This window comes from Bemisia tabaci, chromosome 10, assembly GCF_918797505.1.
Source record: "Bemisia tabaci chromosome 10, PGI_BMITA_v3".
Lineage (NCBI taxonomy): Eukaryota > Metazoa > Arthropoda > Insecta > Hemiptera > Aleyrodidae > Bemisia > Bemisia tabaci.
Genome location: NC_092802.1, coordinates 40,420,898 through 40,438,817, shown reverse-complemented (window position 1 = coordinate 40,438,817; position 17,920 = coordinate 40,420,898). Strand labels below are relative to the sequence as shown.

Genomic DNA, 17,920 nt, shown 5'->3' with positions numbered 1-17,920 from the left:
ATTTTTGCTGCTTTATGATCGGAGATTCCGGAAAAATTTCCGCTTTATGATCGGAGATTCCGGAAATATTTCTGCTCTATCTACATTGCTTCATGAGGGCCCGCAAAGCGGAACCTACAGCCTGGACTCCCGTAAGAGCCAATGTAAAACTCCGCGAGCTGTTTCTAGTGCTGCAACCCTCCGTGTGGTCTTTGCAACTAACTGCTACTATCAGATTTTGAACTGTAAAAAAATCCCTAGGATCGCATATATCTTCCATTAATTGGGTTTTTCACTCTATCTCCTTCAGCGGCGGGCCCAACTTCTTGACAAGGGTCGAAAAACGTCAAAAAGTATACTTATTTTTCAAGGATTCAGCCCGCCTCATGGGTTATTCTTCCATTGAATATGTTTCTGTTAGACGGGCTTAGGTCCAAAATTTCATGAGCCCTTGCGTCCTGCGTGATCAACGGAATCCAGGGTTCGTGAGTTTTTGGACTTACGCCCGTCTAACAGGAACTGATTGAATTATCGGCTGAACCTCACTTTTGGTGCGAGGGATGGATGGATCGAGGTTCGGAGGAAGGGTTCCCCTGATAAAAATTGGCGATAAGAGCTGCGTTTCAAAATACCATAGGAATTCTTATAGCCGGCTAAAGAAGGCTACAGAAAATCTTATAGCTGGCTGTAGAATGCGGAGAAAAACATACAGCCAGGCTATACGAAGCTATAACAAATTATGCATGCCGGGCTATACTTCCTATAGCCGGGCTTTACACTTTATCGCCTGGCTTTTGCTTTTTCGCCATCGATTATAAAAGGCTATAAGAAATTGTGTAGAAATTCGTGTGCCTTGGAAATCATTAAGTTTGATACGGAACCACCTTAATATTTACAAAACACACGTTATATTTTACTTTAATACATTTTTTTTTTCATCAATTAAAAGGAGAATAATCCATACAGGATGTGCAAACATTTCAAAATCATGAGTTGAATAACGCTGGCTCCGCCAGATTAAATATTAGAGCCTAATTCAAAGTGGAGCGGCGACGCACTGGCGCCTATAAACCTAACAGGGATACTTCACGCATTGCGCAACGCGTGAAGTATCCCTGTTAGGTTTGTAGGCGCCTATGCGCCTTCCGCGCTGGCTGCCCGCCTGCCGCACCGCAGCGTGCCACGGCGCTTGAAGCAACTATTTCACACCAGAGGTATTGCACAGTATCATACGAAACTGAAGGCGCTCTAATATAATAGGAATTACAGGCATCCATCAAAAGTACGGAGCTTTCCTCGCAAAATAAATCAAGATACTACGGCCCAAAAAGAAAGCAGTGGTTCAAAAACTCACTAAGTACTAGCATCCGTAATTAGTGACTTATCGCCTGGCTGTGAGTTGCTTAATCGCCATCGGTTGTAAAAGGCTATAAGAAATTGTGTAGCCGGCTATAGAAGCTATTGGAAATCTTACAGCCGGCCGTAGGTCTATGGTATTTTGGAACACAGATTCTACTGTCAATTTTTACCAGGGTCTCTAAGTTAACGAGGATTCCTCGCGAAGTTGTGCTGCGATCGGCTGCTCATAACAGAACGCCGTCCGCTCCGCCGCGGTCGACTGGCTGGTGTGGAGGGGCCTCGCCGGAGACGGAAACGGCAGTGGGGTGGCTGCGCGAAGCCGGAGGCGCGGACCGCGTGACGTGGGCAACACTGCGTCACTCTGGTACATCGGACGACGTCGCGAGGAGGGGGGAGCGGATGACCTCCTTTCTCTATTGGTATTGGAACCTCATGGTTTCCCACTACACGGGCACTTTTAGGACACTTCTCATGCGACTCGCGGCAGCCAGGCGAATATGCACTTTTTTCGCACTTGTAGGGAGGACGGAAGGGGCTTTGCACGGACACTCTACTAGGACTTTTGTCAAAACCGGTTTTCTTGGCGAGCTGGATCATTCCTTATCACGACACGGCGGACTCCTCTAGGACAACAACCAACGGCTCCACTGGTGGTTGGTGTGTGCTCGGTGATGCCGCTGAGCGGTCGGCAGCCTCTGGCGGGAGTTTTGAACGAGGATCGAGTCTCTTCACAACATCGCATATCCAGACAAATAATATCCCGTACATTTTATGTGCCTATATATTTTTCTCCCACCCAAGTAGCATTTTTCAATGTAAAAGTTGCAACAAGCTGAAATAATGTTGGTATTAGTTGCAACAAGGTTGCAACTTTCGGGCAACTTTTGGTCGATAAATGCCGATTTTCGGCGATCTTATTGGAAGACAAAGTTGCAACCTGCTGAGATTGCAGAATTGCTGCACCAAAGTTGTTCAAAATGTAACAATAGGCAACCAGCAATACTTTGAAGTTGAAACATGTTTCAACTTAATTGCAACCAGTTCCAACAATGATAGCTCCTTCGGGGAAGAGAGTAGGCAATCTGCAAATCAATCTATTAGTTGCTAGAATCAAACGATTTTGTTGCAAGTTGTTGCAACCTCTGTTACTTGGGCATTGATATGCCGACGGATGAATCAGTGAGAACGAAAACACACCAACTCGGAAAAATGAAAATAATCAAGACAGAACTGCAGGACAGGTGGAGAAGTCAGTTTAAGAAAACGATTTTTGCTGCCGAAAGACAAGCAGTTACGGACACTTTGAAGGTCCAAGTTGGAACAGATGCGTTAACTTCGATGACTTTCATGTAAATCAACTGTCTTTAATGGAAATTGAGCATTTTCGAGTTGCCGAGTTGGCGTGTTTTCGTTCTCACTGATTCAGATATCCTTTTGAGAAAGTTGTTCACAACGAGGAAGTGAATGGAACCCACTTCTGTGAAACGCAACTATGTGCATTATGACATGAGCCCTATTACACATATATTCTTATGGGTCTCAGGGCTCATGTCTTGATGCACATAGTTCCGTTTCACAGAAATACGTCCAATTATGCTTCCAAAAGTAATTGCGTACGTGCAGTTTGTTCAATGTTTCAAAAACGTTTCAAGATGCTCATCGGAAAAGTATGTCAACGGTCTTCTTTTTCCTCGTATTGATTTCTCCTTTTGAGGAAATGAAATTTAAATCTAATTCTCTCGATAATATTGCCAACTCCTTACATCGTAGACGTGGCGCACTCCGGCATAGCCATCTGAAAATTATATTTTTCTATTGCGAAGCAGAAGTCCCTGTATCTTCCGGTCAAAAATGTGGAAAATTTTGCATCCGGTCCTCCTGCTAGTCCCGCAAATTGTTTCCGACATGAGCGGGCTTCTCGATCTCCAGGATCCACCAGGTGAGAACATGAGCTCACTAAATTCACTGTCCTTTTGTATGTGTCAAAATATAGTTGAAATATCCGCGCAACCGTTATTTTACATCGTGGAATTCGATCATGATCCGGAATTCGCTAATTTTACGCAGCGCCTACACGAAGCCTCTATTCAGACCATCTCGGTTCCTCGCTATAGCGAAGTTACAAGCTCAGTAACATATCATGGCAAAAATATGCTTTTCATTCTCAACGACCCGGATGAGTTGTTCGACCTAGTGTTCTACACGAGCTCCCAACAAGAAACTCTCAAACCGAGCCGTGAAATGGGAATAATTTCTGGGCGCCATCGGCGTGATGTAAATGACTCTTTTAAGGAAACTTTACCCCGCTACTGTATCAAAGTTGACGAAAATTTTGTGGGGTCTCGAGAGGAGGCGACTTGCAGTGAGGTTGTAAAATTAGCATCCATCGAATTGGAAACAGACTCCATCCTGACGGATGAAGTCTTCAACGTCACCCAAGGTTTGTACCTCAACAAAATTCTGAACTCTAAAAATTACCTCGTTTTCGTGTTGAAAAATTTCGGCCGGAATCGCAGAGTTTTAACGCCTAAGAATGAGAACCAGGAAAATTTCGAGACGGATTTCAGTCTGATTTTCTGCTTCAGGTTCTTCTGGCGTTTCTTCAAAGGTCAAAGGGCAGTCATCTGCCTTCGAAACGGTTGCAAGAGATACGATCCCTTCGAAGACGAGCTCATCTCGTACTCAGGCGCGACGGATAAATTGTTTTTCGACTTCTCGTGGAATAACATGAACGGAAAACCCCTGACGACACTGATCGATAGCATGAGAGTCGTCGAGCCTGAGGAAACGTTCCATTATTTTTGGAGCGACTGGGTGACCTTATTTTTCGGTCTCATGGAACACTTTTGCAAGACAGTGAACTGCACACCAACACACCCTTCCGCTCAGATACTGAACAAATGGTACAGAAAAGATTTCCAAGTAGAGGAGGGTTTGCAATTCGGCATCGATGTGCACTTGTTCGATCCCATTTTTACCAGACCGAAGCCGAAATATTATACATACGACATATCTGCGAGTCTTGATACGATCTCCACATGTATCGCCACCCCACACAGCGATTTCATGTCCCAAGGCCTTGTGCTTTTCAAAAGCTTCACGCCAACTGTCTGGTCGTTGATTTTCATCACGTTCATAAGTTTCTGCTCGATCCATCACGCTTTCAAAAAATTCCAGTCGGAGCTGTTCGTCAGTCTCTACACGGAATCAGAGATAGAGTACTTTCGGGACACGTCATCGATACTAGTCGCTTATGCCTTTTTTCTCTGCGTTAGCCCACCGCACCGTACATCCCTCCACCTGGGTCGCCTGATCTCCGGAAAACTCCTCCTCTCGCTCTTCAGCTTTTCTTCAATCGTCATATCCACGGTTTTCTTGAACGGCATGACGACACTCCTGAGCAACAGGGTCGTGTATCCTGAAATCGACTCTCTGAGGGCTTTGGAGGAGTCCGACATTTTCATCCAAACCTTCAACGATGCGGAATCCGTGAAACTCGTTTTCGACCACCAAAATTTATCCAGGGCACTCAAGGAAAGACTCATCGGGAGTTTGAGTTTTTACACCGTGATGATCGGTTGTGAGGTACAGATGAATTACGTCGGAGACACGTCTTTGGCATACCAAGAGGTCATCCGGAAAGTCGAAGAGAATGTGCGCTCGATCACAACGACGGACGCGTATCTGGTGAGCGTACCCTTTTCGAACACCGCGAGGGAGAATCTCCGGTTGAAACATCCCTGGCTTGAAGAGTGGACGGATTATCATATGATTAGAGAGTGTCTCTGGACGTACCCGTTCTTTTTTTCGTTCCCGAAAAATTCGTTTTACTTCGATAGAATAAACGGGATCATCGCTCAATACGTCGAGTTTGGACTGGTTAGGAAAATATTGATGGACGCATCTGACGATATGGTTTTCGACGATACGCCGAGGTTGACGCAAGGGGCCGAGCCGCGCGCTTTCAGTTTGAACGACTTGCAGTCGGCGTTTATTGGCCTCCTTTTCGGGCTCTTTTTGAGTTTTCTGGCTTTCGTCGGGGAAGTGATTGTCAATTTATTTGAATCCTCGGGTATTGTGAAGTTTTTGAAGGGTTTGAAAAACTGGAAGCCTTGAATGCAGTTTGGGAGTTCAAACATGTTTGCAACAAGCCAGGCGAATTGTAAATAAAATAGAATAACTGATTTAAAGAGACGTAACCTTGCAAATAATATTTAATTAAGTGACGAAAAATTTACATTTCAGCCAAATACACCTTTCGGGCATAGCTCATATCGTCAGTTGTTACAAAAAAAATTGCGGTCAGCGTTTATTGGCCTCCTTTTCGGGGCTCTTTTTAAGTTTTCTGGCTTTTGTCAGGGAAGTGATTGTCAATTTATTTGAATTCTCGGGTACTTTAAAGCTTTTGAAGGCTTTGAAAAACTGGAAGCCTTGAATGCAGTTTGGAAGTTCAAACATATTTGCAACGAGCAAGGCGAATTGTAAATAAAATAAAATAACTGATTTAAAGAGCTATAGCCTTGCAAATGATATTTAATTAAGTGACAAAAAATTTACATTTCAGCCAAAGACACCTTTCGGGCATAGCTCATCTTCAGTTGCTTGCAAAAAATGTTTAAGAAACAAACAAATCCAATGAAATAATCTGAGAGAAAAAATTACCGAATGGAACATCTTTTATATATTTTATATTTTGATAAAACCTATTTTATTCTGTTCGTATAATTTACTGAAATATGTTTTTATTTATTTATAAATTTGTACATATAAAATCCAGTTTATACAAGTAACTCTTTTAGATGAAATTTCATCTTTAAAAAGTTTAAATGTAACTTCTCTGTCCTTTTTGTAAAGTACCCATATAGGGAGAGTGCGGACACGTCGGTAATTTTGAGGAGCTTTTAGGGCCCGAAAGGGCAGCCAACCTATGAATTCAAATTATCCAGAGTTATTACAGATGATACGGCCTGTCGTTTGTAAAGCATGTGCTAGAACTATTTTTTGCCTTTTACTCATTTATGCGGAAGAACGCTCATTTCTGAACATTTTTGGCCATCTTTGTTTGATTTTGAAATCTGAAGATTGGCGTTGACGTGTTTTGTTTAAGGCGGGTTTCAGCCCTTTAAGCCTTTAGAGCTCCATCTTTCAACATGTCTGCACTCTTCCTACATACTGTTGTGCTTAGAAACAAACACCGTCTGAGCCTTCAGGCGTTGCCACTCTTTAGACAAATCGTTAATCTATTGGAAATTTTTTGAATATATTTCTGTCTATTTCTCAGTTGAATTCTTTTTTAATTTGATCTAAATTGCCTGAAAATTTCAAGGAAAACTTTCCTCAAATATAAACATCTTATCGGAGAAAAAGTTGCAACACTCAAATGGACTGCTTTTTTCAATTCGGAACTATAATTTCTGGCTCATCCGAAAAAACACTTATGTGCATAGGGAAAGTAATGGCACATACGTTGTTTTTAAACCGGGCCAGAATTTCTAGTTCCAAATTGCAAAATGTAGTCCAAATGTTCGTGCAGTGTTCTTCCTTTTACACGGCAGCATATGTATTCTATTTTTTTTCAAACCTTTCGACTTTTTCTTAAAACTTTTAATGCCAAAGGTAAAGTTCTCGCTGAACGTTCCGATAAAGATGTGGCTCATTCCTTGCGAAACTCCAAGATGACGCAAAGCCCAGCCTTGCGACGAAGATTGCCGGCCCAGTAACCGTGATCGGTTTAAAACGCACTTACCGGTTTAATAGAACGGATTATTCGAGTAAATTAACCCCGAGAGACCATCGCGTGGCAGGCAAAATGAGAGGAGAAAAATTAGTTTACGGAGACAATGGACCGTTTGCGGACGACTCCAGGGAGCTTCTTGTGTCTCATCAAGGACAATAGCAACAGCTTGTTCCCTCTCACACTCGAATCGGTCGTTGTTAAACCCGACCATCTGTATTATCTGATGAACCCTAGGATGTGCGCGTTCTTATAGAGCTTAAAGCTCATCAAGTCATGACGTTTCTAGGTTTTAGCATCGATTGATTCACTTTGTGCGCCTGTTTTGAAAACGCAGCTCACCGCGAGCCATCGGTCATTCATAATTTTAGTCCGTGTCGTGGTTGTTGCAGCTTAATTGAAATGTTAAGAGGATGGTGAGCAGGCAACATTTCTAATCGTAAAGTTCGATTTTAGCTCAATCGATCAGCCGAGTTTTGATTGAAACGATGGCCTCGTTTTGAGATTGGCTCTGCCAAAGTGTGAGTCCTACAAAGCTGTAGCTAAACGCTGGGCAATTTTGAATTTTTCCGCGATCAGTCTATAATATTAATATTAGAGCCTAACACAAAGCGGAGCGGCGGGGCACTGGCGCCTACAAACCTAACGGGGATACTTCACGCACTGCGCAACGCGTGAAGTCCGTGAAGTATCCCTGCTAGGTTTGTAGGCGCCAATGCGCGTTCCGCGCTGGCTGCCCGCCTGCCGCGCCGCAGCGTACCACGGCGCTTGAAGCAACTATTTCACACCAGAGTATTGCACAGTATCGTACGAAATTGAAGGCGCTCTAATATATTAGGAATGGCAGGCATCCTTCAAAAGTGCGGAGCTTCCCTCGCAAAAAAAATCAAGATACTAAGGCCCAAAAAGAGAGCGGGAGTCCAAAACTCACTAAGTTCCTAGCATCCGTAATTAGTAACGTTTAGCATACACTTTATCGTCAGGCTGTTGCTTAATCTCCATCGGCTATAAAAGGCTATAAGAAATTGTGTTGCCGGCTATAGAAGCTATTGGAAATCTTACAGCCGGCTGTAGGTCTATGGTATTTTGGAACACAGATTCTACTGCCAATTTGTACTAGGGCAGATATCATGCACTTAACATTCCTACTGCCGTCCGTAGCAAGAATGTCGTTTACTCCTTTCCAGATAATGAACGTCTTTTTCAGAAAAATTCTGCGTCCCAAGAAAAACTTATTACCTTAATATTTCATAATATCACTGTAACTCTTGAATGCTATAACACGGTTTTACAGAAAGTACCAAAAATGGATCTTAGCAGCTCTTCTTGCAGCGAAAGACTTTGTCTAAGAAGAATTTGCTACAACTGGAATTAAGATACATCGTTTTTTGCCACGTACAGTAGACTACGTCGTCGTATAATTCTACTGTTTTTACTTTGTATGCATTTACTCGCTCGATTTACATTCCTGACATCAAGGAATACCAGACTGTCTCGGTCGGCTTACCTGTCATCCTCGCGGCTCGATAATTAGACACCAAAGCGGTGAAATGGACGTATTTCTGCCAAACGGAACTATGTCCACTGAGACATGAGCCCTGAGACCCATAAGAATGTGTGCATAACAGGGCTCACGTCATAATGCACATAGTTCCGTTTGGCAGAAATACATCGAAGTGGCGTTTGGTGTTTTTCTCTCCTTCCGTTTCCCCTTCCCCTTGGTTCTTCTTTTCATTTTTTCTTTTTTCTTCCCGGCCGAATACCGATCCGCCGCTTGCATTTCGCCAGAGTTGCGGTTTTCGTTCGTCGATCAAGCGTACCTCTCAGCACTTCCTCTCAGCTCACCGCGGTGCGAAATCATCTATTTCCTATGTTTCTCCATCGGCCAAAGTGCCGTGCTAAGGAAGAACGCCGTATGTACATTTGAATATTGTCAGATCACTTGCACACAAATCTTATTTTCGAGGAACACTGGAAAAAAAGTCGCTTGGACCTAGAGTCCAGAATCTTGAAAACAATTACAATGAAAAAATACTCTCGATTCAATCGGATTTTTGCTCGAATCAAAAAGAAATCTGCTTAAATTAAGAGGCCTGGTTTTCGATCTGAGCAAAAATTTGATTGAATCAAGAGTATTCTCTCTTGTCGATGTTTTCAAGAGTCTGGACTCTAAATTCAAGCGGCTTTTTTCCAGAGAAAGTTATGAATGTTTTTCACTGAAATATACAAATACTTCAGAGCAAATTATGAGGAAGATCATAGTAAAAGTTGGAAGAAAAATATTCACGTATTTTCCCTGGAATGCATGATTTCATCGCCCCTCCTGACACAAAGGCGTAACTGCATTCCACGATGAGCCCTATCGTCCATTTAACTCATTGATTTCCCGGGCTCATCTCAATGTGTAGTTACGCCCCTTTGTCAGCCAAACTACGATTTGTTCAAAGAAGTTTGGCAACGTCTGAAAGCTCATACGGTTTTTTTCCTCAGCATGGCAGTGCAACGCAAAGCTATTCTGTTGTGCTGAGGAGAAACGGTGTGTGTGAACCATTGGACGTTGCCAAATTTATCCTGCTAAAACATGAATTTTATGGCAAACTTGTTAATAACTCTTATGGAACTTTTCGAAGAACTTCAATCGAATGGGAGGTATTTATGCTTACACCGATTAGGTCGAAAATCTCGGCAGATTTTGGATTTTTGACGAAAAAAACTGCCATTGTCCCAGCGCATGAGCCTTAAGAATCATTCTAAACCCAAAAATCGGCAAAATTCAGAGAAATGAAAGGAGAATAGTGTCTGGAAAAAAACCTCGCATTGTATACAGAAATCGATAGCTGAATCGAATGAGAGGTTTTTTTCATAACACTATTCTGCTTTCATTTCTCTGAATTTTGCCGATTTTTTGGGTTTAGAATGATTCTTTAGGTTCATGCGCTGGGACTATCGCAGTTTTTTCGCTAAAAATCCAAAATCTGCCGAGACTTTTACCCAATCGATGCGTAATATCGCATGCCAGTTCGACCACGTCACTTGAGCTTGACGAATCATACTGGAACAAAAAACACATTGGATCTAGAGTCGAGACTCTTGAAAACATTGACAAGAAAAAATACTCTTGATTCAATCGGATTTTTGCTTAAATCAAACCGAAATCCACTTAAATTAAGAGGCTTGGTTCTGATTTAAGCTAGATTCTAATTAATTGAATCAAGAGTACTTTTTCTTGTCGATGTTATTAAGAGTCTGGACTCTAGATCCAATGTGTTTTTTTTTTCCAATGTGCACCTTAATAAAAATGAATTTTTTCCCGCAAACTTCACATTTCCTCACCTGGCGTTTGGATGCCTACCACACCTTCGTCTCCAACCTAAAAAGTAGTGGCGTGGCGTGAATTGCAATGTATCGATTGTTCTGCCATTTGAAGCTATGGTAAAGAATCGATTATTAAGGTGTTCGCTGCGAACAGCCTGTTTATCGATTCTTTTCCATAGGTTTCAATGACATAAAAATCGATTTATCGCCAAGCACGCCAAAAAGTGCCGCTTTCGTTGCTCCGTTTCTCACGTTCCTTGCATTTCCGATGATGGAACGGACCAGTGCTGTTATAGCTGTTCACTCGCCGCATAATATCGCGGTTATTTAATGCGCTCTATCGATAACCGCAAAGCTACCGTTCCGCTTTTCGCGCGCACTTCGACTCTCCCTCCACCAATCGCGGCTTCGAAACCGTGTCGTTTCCCGCTAAAATTTTCTCAGTTTCGGAGCAATGGTGAGACTTGCACCACGAAAGAATCCCATTTTGCAATCGAGTGCATGGCCGGAAAAAGGGGACATGGGCCAAAAACACGACTCAAAATACGACTAGAAAACGGAGTGTTGGATTTACAAGATCGAACTTTTTATAAGCTTGTTTGTAACAGATGAACTGGAGAAAAAAACACATTGGATCTAGAGTCCAGACTCTTAAAAACATCGACAGGAAAAAATACTCTTGATTCAATCGGATTTTCGCTTAAATCAAGACCCAAGCCTCTTAATTTGAGCGGATTTCTTTTTGATTTAAGCTTAAATGGACTACATTTTACAATTTGGACCTATAAATTCCGGCCCGGTTTAAAAACAACGTATGTGCCATTAGTTTCCCTATGCACATAAGTGTTTTTCCAGAAGAGCCAGAATTTATAGTTCCAAATTGCAAAATGCAGTCCAAATCTGATTGAATCAAGCGTCCTTTTTCTTGTCAATGTTTTCAAGAGTCTGGACTCTAGATCCAATGTGCTTTTTTTCCATTGTAAAAACCTTTCATAAAATTGTACCGAGCTTCCATCGAAGTTTTTCAATGATATGATCAATTTTCTTACTCACCTGTACTTTTTAAGCTTTCTCCACTAGCGCACGGTCGTTATCGCACTTGAACCAACGTCACGTTTTCGGCCGAAGCGTAAATAGCTATACAAAAGTGCGTTGTCCGGTAGGATCGATGGTACATGGTTGCCAAACAGTCGATAATTTCCGGAATTTAAGTGAACTTTATTCGATTTTCCGTTGAAGTTCGGCAACTGTCGACGAAGTACAGTCGGGAGCGCGGCTCATCGACGGAACTGGAACTAATCGCGGTTCGACGGCCTGTCGATGTCGCTCGACCCAATCCTCCCGTTTTAGCAGTGAGCAGACAGAATCCGGCCCGCACCGGCCCGCACCGGCCCGTCTTGACGGTCCGTCGCGACGGAAGGTTTGCTTTTTATGGGATCAAATGGGGCCGCGCAGACAGGCTCCGGCTCGGCTAGGCTCGGCTCGGCTCGGCGCGGATCGACGGCCGTCTCGTGACGGCCAGGTTGCTTTTTGAGCAAAATTTGACGGAGACGGACTCGTCAACCCGCCAGTATTGTTGTGTTTTCCTTCGATTCCAGTTGTGTTGTTGTGGCCAGTGCGAACTATTTTTATTATTATTAAAATCATAATAGTATAATTATCATTATGAACGACGAGGCGCTTATTGAGGAGGTACGCAAGTACAATTTTCTTTATGATCCGAAGGACAAGCGCCACCACGACCAACGCTTGACTAAAAATGCGTGGGAGGAAATTGCAAACACTCTAAGCTGTTCAGGTAATAAAAGATTCTTTTTAATTTTTTAATGTAGGTACTAGTGTTTAATAATACTTGAATGACTCCTATAAGTAACTATGTGGCAATGTGGCGTGACTTAATTTAAGGACGGTCCCTCTTTTTAATAGGAAAGTTTCTTTTTGCAGAATCTGCCGTTACACAAGGGGCCGTTCATAAATTACGCCACGCCGAAATTCGGGCTTTTGGAACCCCCCCCCCCCCCCTCTTTACCACAACATTTAGGCCCATCGCGCCGATTTTCGGCCCCATGTTATTGTAAAGTCAGCGCTTCGCGTCGAATTTTCAATTTTTTTCCTGCGCTTGGCACCGGGGGGAGGTTGTCCAGAGCTAGTTTTCTCACTTGAAAGAAAAGGTAGGTAGGTAAAGAATGAAAAGTAGGTTCTGTTGTTTTTTGTTTTTTTTTTACCATTAAACAATGATTTATTCGAGTTCAAAATGACATTTCTGGTATGGCACACGCCGGAAAAAGAGTGGATGACATTGAAGGATCAGTCCGATACTTTGGAAAACACGAATAAGTATTTCTATTAAAATCTAAAACCGAGCGAGAGTGAAAAAACTATATTGAGTTTTAAGTTTCTTCAGAGGAAGGACTTTTTTCTATTCTTAATAATTAGGTGTCTCTTTGAGCTGATAATGTTGCTTGCCATTGCCATGGGACCGATCCAGCTTCTGACATAAAGTAAGCCATGTAAATATCACGGATTTCGAAAGCATCTCGTGGGTTGTTACCTCCTATCCCTGGGATTTCTCCCAGGCCTTCAGTGACAGCATCCATTTCAAATTCGCCTGGTTGCCAGCAACATTTATCGTCTCTCAGGAAATTGTGTAGGATCGTAGTCGCGAGTATAATATAATCCATGGTCTCGGGCTGAAAGCTGAATTTTTTGCCATAAATTCTGAATTTTTTAGCGAGAATGCCAAATGCATTTTCGCTGACTCTTCGCGCTCTGGAATGACGGTAATTGTATATCTTTTTTGGAACGTCATCTCCGAGATAAGCACCAGAAAGGGTCTCATAGAATTAGTCAAGAGCGGGAACGCCTCATCTCCAACGATCACCATCGGCACAGTAACCTCTGAGTAAGGCAACGCTTTTGGCGGAGGAATATTGAGAGTGCCATTAGCCAGGGATTTTCCCAGACTTGAGGATCTGAAAATGCCACCATCGCTATTTCGGCCGTATGAGCCGACATCGACGGTGATGAATCTGTATCTGCATCTACAAGGGCTAGTAGAACAATGCTGAATTCTTTTTTGTAATTGAAGAATAGTGAACCCGATTTTCTTGGCTTTTCAAAAACTACATGCTTTCCATCAATCGCCCCAATGCAATTAGGGTAATTCCACAGAGTCCAAAATCTTTCTGCATTTCGCAGCCAAGTTTCTTCAGTTGGTTTCGGCATCCAGTGTCTTTCAGCGTTTCCCAAATTAGCTTGCTCGTTTCGAAACTATGCCTCGAACGGTGGACTCCTCCCATTCTGTAGCTGCATGCGGTGGTGTAGATTGAGTCTCCATGCCCGAGAACTCTGAAAAAAAGAAATTCAAGCACGTTGTAATATTAAACTCCCCAAAATTTTAAATTTTTTAGCAGCTAGGAGAAAATCTGAGCCATTTCTTGCTTTTTAATCAGTTTCAGATTGTAAGAAACGATGGAGCAGTCTCAGAGACCAGTACCGTAGACATGTTGTCAATAGAAGTAGAAGTGGCGACCCGGCTAAGAAAAAGGCAAAATGGAGGTATGAGGATGTAATGTCATTTTTGAAGGGTCCATGCGAGAAAGAGGCCAGAAGTCCAATTTGGCGGAAGAGGATACTTCAGACGTCATCGGCATCGAAAATGACGAAACACAATTTTCCGACTCTGAAGAAACTGAGTTTCCTGAAAATTTTGAGTCAAATGATGGTCCAGTGCCACCAATAGTACCTACGACTTCGTCAGCACCTCCTCCTGTAGCAACTGTCTCTCAACTACCCCTTCAACATCCGCCTCTGCAGCTGGAAAAAAACGACTCTCTCGCCCCTACCTCGCAGAAGAAGGAAAAAACTAAAACCCCGCCTATCAAACAAACGGCAAGCAGTCAAGTCCTGCAAGCGTACTTAGCTTCGAAGAAGAAGCCCGAGGATGATCATTTGTCCAAGTTTTTTTGCGGCTATGGAAGCGACAGTAAGGAAAATGAAGCCCATTTTTCAGATTAAAGTAAAGGCACAGGTGAGTTCAATAATTGCAGATTTTGAGATGCAATCACTTTTAAGTGAGGAGGCTTCAAATCATGCTGTTCCTTCTACCCACACAACCACCCGTCCCAATTTTTCCGCACAATATCCTCCTGTCCCTCCGTCACCCTCCATCACCTCCCCTCTTCCTCTGTCATTTCAGTTAATTCTTGCTCCTCGGTGAACTCATTATCTGATATCGCCCGTAACATCTCTCCCGTTAGACCTGTGGATTTCTCTATTACTCAGGGTCAAATAATAACCCCAGACTCAGGGCAGGTATTTCAATTCTCTTCAAGGGAACGGTCCCAAAGCACCCTGGAGGGTGACTTTTTATCGGAGAGCCAGGAAACGGGGCATTCTTTTTTACGTCTCTAAGACCTTGCCTACTTTTCATAATTCTTTGTTTTGAATTCATAATATTAATTGCTCTCTTCCATTAATTTGAAATGAGAAAACTCCTAAGTCCAGATAATTCTCACCTAATTGATTTTCAGAATTTAATGTAAAATTTTCTGTACGTTTATTTGTTTCCATTATCTTATAACTGTCAAATTTTCAGGCAATAAAATTTTTCATGAGCATAATACTTTCTTCATAATTTTGCCTGACCTCGACGCATCTCTACGACTCATGGATGTTTACGGTGCTAAGACTTTTATCTCCATTGAACCGCTCCAAAATTTCTCCTCATAAGTCACTATAGACTGATTTAGTGACTACGTCATCGACCCGATGTCGCATATATCGATTAGGATTTTGAAGGAAAGCAAAACAATAACCTCAAAATTAAACCAACTCAAAATCACATACTAAGACCACATTAATAGTGTTTACTTATTTGTTTAATATGAAAACACAGAGAGACTGGCATTTATCATTTTATTTTTGAATCAAAAACATTGGGTAAACAACCATGGAATCATTTTCAGCGGTTCATGTTTTGAAGTAATTATTTTGTTTTCTTCCAAAATCCGAATCGATACATCGATATTGGAAGAATTTAAGTCATCACTAAATCACTTTATTTTCTGCGGCAACTGTCGTCATTCCTCCTCATTTTCTTTAGAAAGCTTTCTTCATTTGCCAATAATAATGTCAACGATTTTTAAATTATACTCGTTCATTTGAGGCGCTTTGAAGTCAAGGGGCCTGACTCCATTGTGGCATTGCGATTTTTTTTAAAAAAAAAAAAAAAAAACCTATAACATAACATTTCAGGCGAATGTCAAAAATATTAGACCTGGTAAATTTTGCGAGAGTGTGGAAAACCCCTATTATTCCTCCTACCTTGTAAAATTTGCTTGTTGTCTCTTAAGACTGAATGCGAATTATATTTTACGTGAGAAAGTATTTTACAGCTGTCGATGAACTTGATTTTGTTTGAAAACTTTTTTCTAATTTTTGATGCGTAATACCTCCTATTTGCAAATGAAAACAAAGAATAACCTGTTCTATTTTACGAAAAAAAACTCGTTTATTTCAATAAGTAGCTCAACAGATTTTTTCTCTTCAAATATTCACGTCTGATTGCGTATGTCCGAAAATTTATCATTTCTCTCAATATTTTTACTTGAAAAAATTCCAAAACCTCTACGAGGGCAAGAAAGTTAAAAAAGTGAAAAAAGTGAAAATAATAGTTTAATAAAAAATTGGCTGGAACGGATACTCACTTTAATGTCACTGCGAGTCTCTCCATCGGCGAAATTGATTTCCTGTAATTGGTTTCCTGTTTTTGTAGTCCCGGAAGCGTGTTCACTAACTCAAAGAATTTATTAGCACTCATTCTAAAGAATTTAAAGAATCGCTGTTCGTCATTAAGTAAATCTGGGAACAAAGTATTGAACTCGCCAAGTTCAGGTCTCCTCAAATTTATTGGATGTGTCCAAATTTGTCGCCGATTTTGCTGCAGCTCTTCTTCTTCATCAGCCAGTAACAAAGCGAGCACGATGTCCTCGTCACTCGATGAAATCTCCATCAGACACTTGTGCAACCTCAAGCAGAAAAGCGCGAAAAGTTCATGTGATAATACAAATGCCGCGAGAATTCATCACTTTTTAAAGACGGCCCGTCACTGGTGACAGGGCTGACTTCTGTGTGCGCGAATTGACCGTCCCGTCACCTACCAGCCGAGCCCGTACGACGGCCGGTACGGGCCGGACCGGTGCGGGCCGGATTTCTGTCTGCTCACTGCTTTAAGGAAAAACGACGTATGAGACTTCAAGTGTTGCCAAACTTCCTTCGACAAATCATTGGTTTCCGGGAAAATTTGTAGGCATTTCCCCCCCCCCCCCCAATTTTTTAAAAAAAAGTGTTCTTTATATTTGATCTGAAGAGTCTGAATATGTCGAAGAAAAATATTCAGTACTTGCCTCAAAAATATGATTTTCCTGAGAGTAAATTTGGCAATATTTGAATGTTCTCACGCCTTTCTTCCATAGCACGGCCGAAACACGATATTGGCAGACTGCACCCATAATGAGGAAGAAACATTTTTTAAGAAAAGCTATCAATTTCGTTGTAGAACGTCGCTCACTGAAGGATACCGTACATGATTGATTTGAAAATTTGACAACAGCACGGGCATTACTTTATGTCCAAAAAATCTTGAAAGTTATCACTGTAAATCTTCAGCTACAACCGCATTGCGTTTACAGGGACCACTTTTAGTTTTCCTTTTTTAGCGGTCGAATGGGTCAGTTGCGCTGGTCACAAAAGCGGGTTTCGATGCTTTATTTTCGCGGATCAACTAAAAATAGCATGATCTGTCCGAACGGCAACTTTCTACGTTGAATATTGACGAGATATCGCGCCTTAAAAAGCTCAATTTATGACGTCATTCACCGCGGTACCATATACCATGTTTTGCGCTCCCGTGGTGGATGACGGCAATAACGCGACTTCTCAAAGGACGATATCTCGGTCAATATTTAACGTAGAAAGTTTCTATTTAAACAGATCTTCTTATTTTAAGCTAATCTACAAGAATCAAGCATCAAAACACGATTCTGTTACCAGCGCAACTGGCCCATTCTCATAGAAAGGAAAGGCTTTCCATTGTAAACAACATTATCCTGGTGTGCGTATAGGAGTCTTATGTTTTATTGCAAAGGAGAGAATCCGGCGTGTCAATCAAAAATGGAAGGAGGTTTTATATCGTAGACAGGAAAAACAAATTTTTATTTGTATACTTATTCGGCAAAGGAGCTCTGGGTGTGCAAAACAACCTGAAATAAAATATAATATTCCCTCCAATTAAGGGAAGGGAAGGAGAGGGATGAGCAGGAAAAGAACAGGAACCCATAAAAAACCCTCGATGAAACGTATATTGTGAGATAGAGTATTAATATTAACAGATGTCGTCCACTTAGTGTTCGCCTTCAATTTCACCACATAGGCAACAAACTTACCGAGAAGTGCTAATAATTCGACTATATTTTGCAGTTACGAAGTACAAATTCTTGCTCATCTGTATAAACACTTACTTGCATAAGGATA

General features: G+C 41.9%; 1 protein-coding gene and 1 non-coding gene across 3 annotated transcripts in view; one reads left to right on the top strand and one right to left on the bottom strand.

Moving 5' to 3' along the window:
• The window catches only part of LOC140225684 (uncharacterized), a 157,357-nt gene that overhangs the window by 104,600 nt on the left and 34,837 nt on the right, over positions 1-17,920 (top strand). The window lies entirely within an intron of this gene.
• On the bottom strand, positions 12,542-16,402 carry LOC109039427 (uncharacterized). Its single transcript, XR_011900660.1, has 3 exons — positions 16,096-16,402; positions 13,664-13,735; positions 12,542-13,619 (listed from the first exon to the last, which is right to left on the bottom strand). It is a non-coding gene; the product is annotated as an uncharacterized protein (transcript).